Source organism: Bison bison, unplaced genomic scaffold, assembly GCF_000754665.1.
Source record: "Bison bison bison isolate TAMUID 2011002044 unplaced genomic scaffold, Bison_UMD1.0 scf7180017864324, whole genome shotgun sequence".
NCBI classification, from domain to species: domain Eukaryota; kingdom Metazoa; phylum Chordata; class Mammalia; order Artiodactyla; family Bovidae; genus Bison; species Bison bison.
In genome coordinates, this window is record NW_011494896.1 from 2,526,660 (window position 1) to 2,530,847 (window position 4,188).

At 48.8% G+C, this 4,188-nt stretch overlaps 1 protein-coding gene across 7 annotated transcripts in view; it reads left to right on the forward strand.

Annotated features, from left to right (window-relative positions):
• The window catches only part of SYTL2 (synaptotagmin-like 2), a 123,159-nt gene that overhangs the window by 317 nt on the left and 118,654 nt on the right, over positions 1–4,188 (forward strand). The window lies entirely within an intron of this gene.

Consider the following 4,188-nt stretch of genomic DNA (forward strand, 5'->3'; position numbering starts at 1 on the left):
CTGGAGCCGAGATGACGCGGGGAGCGGCGAGATGCTCTCGTCGCCCGCCTGCCTGTGCCTCCCCGGAGCCGGTCCAGCCCGCTGGCTGTGTTACCTCGGGGAGTTCTCTTTCCCTCCCTGATACTGGCTCCGCCTCTTTTAAATGAGGGAGTTGCTGTGGTGTGATGCTTTTTGGTTCTGAGTTCTGAAACGCGCTGCCCTTCGTTGGGGCGTCCGGCAAGCGCCCTTGCTTAGTCTCCCACTCGCTGAAGAGCCAACTCTAGTGCCCGGGGGGCGAGTCTCCGGGAGGCCGAGGTGCTCGGGTGGGCGGCGGTTCCTTGGGCTTTCGAGGACTGAGCTTAGCTTGGGGCCGGCTGCTGGGTGGACCTGTCTGCAGGCTGCCCCTCGGTTGCTCAGGTGGGGTACGGTGGGGCGTTAGGACCTACCTACAGGTGGGGGCTGGGGAGGGCGAGTTGGGAGCCGATGGTTTCTGCTTGGAAAACAAGCACGTTTGTTTTGGAGTTCTCTGTCTGCACCCAGCCCTTGTCCCGCGGTTGAGTTGTGTATTACAGGAATGGGCTTTATCGTCTTTTCAAAGTGGAGAAACCAACTGCTTCAGCAGCCAATACAGCGGGCTCCACCAGCCTGTAGGAAGTGGGCCCCTGTTTCTGCCCCCACCCCGCCTCCTCCCGCTTCCCTTTCCTCCCGCCTCCCTTTGTAAAGCCCCTTTGACTTCGAGGGGGCTCCCTTCCTGTCTGCATGAAAAGTCCTCGTTTTCACTTATTGCTGGTCTGTGACCAGCAGGCTCCAGGGCTTGGGTTCTGGGTTGAGATGGAAGCAGAGATAAGAAGAGACTATGAATCATGCTGCCAGCCTCCACCACGCGGGGATGTGCAGAGGAAGCCCCAGACAGACAGACACACACACTCTGGAAGGCGGGATGGATTCCAACTGCTGTTCAGCTTCCTGTCCTCTTGGCAGGCATTCCCAGCGAGGCAGGCAGGTGTCTGCAGGATGGAGGCGCCACCCAGGGGAGGAGAGCTGAGCGGAGCAGAGGGCCCTGGTGGGTTTCTGTAGAAGGTCCCCTGCGGGTCTCTCCCGTCTCTTTCCCTCTGCCCTGTAGCCCTTTACTAGATTCCAGGGCCCATCAGAAGCAGAGGAAGGGGCCATGGAGGTGGCAGGATTGACTTTATGGGAGCCCTTATGGGCCAGATACTCTTTGTTGTGTAAAACAACATATCCTTAATTCTCTCTGAGCTATGTGAGGGCTAGGATACTGGTATTTACTACATTTTACAGATAAGAAACTGAGGCTCAGAAAACTTGCTTCCCTTAGTCACATAGCTAGTAAATGGCCAAGCTGGGATTCAAATCCAATCTTTCTGATTCGAAAACCTGTGTTCTCCACCCGGCCCCCCCCCACCCCGCCTTTTTTTTTTTTTCTCTATGAGTAAGGGCGAATTGGCATAGTAACAGCAGAAATGACTGTTACTGAGCTCACACGAGGTGCCCGGCGCCACTCAAAGCACTTTGGAGGTGTTATGTCACTTAAGGTGCGAGGGTTCCGGTCATTCTGGTGGGAATCTGGGATGCGTTACGCTCTCCAGCCGCAGCCCCCTTCCAGAACGCCCCTGCCTGATCCCGCCCAGCTGCTGGTGCCTGGATGGGGTGGGGGCCCTGTTTGCTCTATCCTAGAGGTGGTTTGAGGTCTAATGAAAGATTGATTGTCCACAGCTGATCCGTTAGACCTGACCGTTGGGTTGTGAATGATCCCACTGTCCACTGAAAGGCCTTTCTCAGGCTTTGCTCAATAAACATTTGTGGAATGAATGAATTAGCACGTTGTGCAGAGTGGTCTGCCGTCCTGCAGAAGTGGGCAGTGGCAGCCCGGGGCCCCCACCATCCTCAGAACCCTAGGATGCCAGGCCAGATTGTTTTCCTCCTCAGGTGAGGAAGGTAGGTGAATTGTGCCCCTGTGGGCTTACAGACTACCCTGGTAATATGTTGACTGGCACCTGTTTTGTAAAGGAGTTTTCAAGATAGTGGATGAAGACAAATTTGACTTTTTAAAAAGTGAACTGGAAAAATGACTTAGTTTTAATCAAGTTTCTGCTCTTTCAAGAAGAGGGGAAAATAGGATGGTACTCTTCGTGTTCCAGCTTCCCAGACTTCTCCATAAAAAAGTCTCCAATAGCAAAGAAGCCTGGCAAGTGCTCCTGTGCATTGGGGTATGTAGTTCAGATGGGCCCCAGCAAGCTTGAAAATGGTTTTAAGGTTTTATGCAGTTTTTATGTGATTCCATATGCTTGTTAGGTTGTTTTTTTATATACAAATATTTGTATATAGTTTTTTTCCCCAAAATATTTGTGTAAAATTGGTGCCCTGGCGTATTGCTTTATATTCTTGGGGGCTGAGGGGACCCAAGTGGAGAAGCAGGGCAAAGGTTCTGGTCTCGGGGCTTTAAGTATTGTTTGCATTTTCTGTTCACTTGGTTCACAGCAATAGAGCTTCTCAACCTTCTGTGATGATTACCTCTTTTCCCATTTTTCGGAGTGAAGAACATATTTAAAAAATAAAAACAATCATTGTTTTCCCTCCCCCCAGTCTTATTACGATACAAGTGATATACAACACTGCATAAGTCTAAGGTGTGCACATGATGATGATATATGTGCCTATGTTGCTCCTATTTTTCTTGCAGTGAGGATGTTTGCAGTTTACTCTTAGCCACTTTCAAGTATGTAATACATACTGTGGTCACCATACTGTATGTTAGATCCTCGGACCTTACTCATCTTATAACTGGAAATCTGTATTCTTTGGCCAATATCTCCTTATTTCCCCCACTCCCCAGCCTTTGGCAGCCATCATTCTACTCTGTTTCTAGGAGTTTAGCTTTTTTAAGATTCTCCATAAAAGTGAGATCATTACTGTTTGTTTTCTTATTATCCAAACTGTACCTGTTCATTGTAGAAAAAGATAAAGACATTTTTCTTTAATACATCTAATACATTTAAGACAACTAATGCAAAACTTAGCATTAGCTAAGCATTATATTAGCATTAATAACAGTAATACATCTGTACTCAGAGACAACTAATGCAAAACTTAATGTAGCCTTTCATATCTTTCTCTGCATCTATACAAGTACATTTTTTAAAAAATGAAAATATAACCCTTACTTTTGACTCTATTATTGTCAGAGCTAAGAGCCATTTCAAGTCGTTTTGAATAATTAAAGCCGTCATAAAGGTTACTCCTTTTGTGAACCCCAAAGTTCGCCCCCTGGGGTTCCCCTGTGTCGTTTAGTTTCCAGTACAAGCGCCTGTGAGCCGGGGCTGCTGCTGAGGTTATGGGGTCAAGCTGTGCTCCTTACGTGGCTCAGGTATCTTGAATGTCTCAGGTGTAACCGAAAACGTAGGTCTTCACTGTTGTTGACCTGGAACATGTGAGCAGAAAATTCTAAAGCTAAATTGCCCAGTGGGGAGGAGGGAGCTGTAGATAAGGTCATTGCTCCAACATTGCATTTTAGTACCTGTATGGCTTTGGGTAGTTTTTGTGAACGAGCTTTTCCTTTCATAAATTGAGACACCTGCTTGATTTTTCTCCACCAAAGTCATTAGGAGGACAAATGTTGTTTGTTATCTGAATTGCCTGTCAATGTGTATGCAATTGAAGCTAACTTGAAGGTTGGGCAAAAGCATTGTTGGCCTTTATAAAATGCTGGGCTCCAACTCTTGGGGTTCACATCCGTAGGACTTAATTGTGATGCAGACTCTCTACTGGATCCCTACTGTTTTCTGCAGAGAATATAGGATTCCCGGATGGCTGGCATTTCACTAGTCTTCATCACAATCCTGAAGAGAAAGACAGAACACAGCCCTTCTCACAGAGTCAAAACAGGCTTGCCATGCTAGGAAGCTGTTCCTCTGCACAGGGAGTGCAGGGCTCCCGAGGGCTGGCTCTCACTGCCTAAGGCAAGGTCCAGGTGTGCTGAGGGGAGGCCGTGAGAGCAGCTGGAGAAGTGAGGTGTACCCGAGGACAGCAGCAGCTCCTGCAGTCAGGCTACTCATGGGCAGGCACCAGCTCCCGGCAGCGGAACGGGCTCTGCCTTGGGAAGCCGATGGCTCAGCTTCTGCCTGGCTCGTGGACATGCTGTGAGATCCAGGGTTACTCAGGTCCTCTCCCTGATTCTTGCTTTTTTTTTTT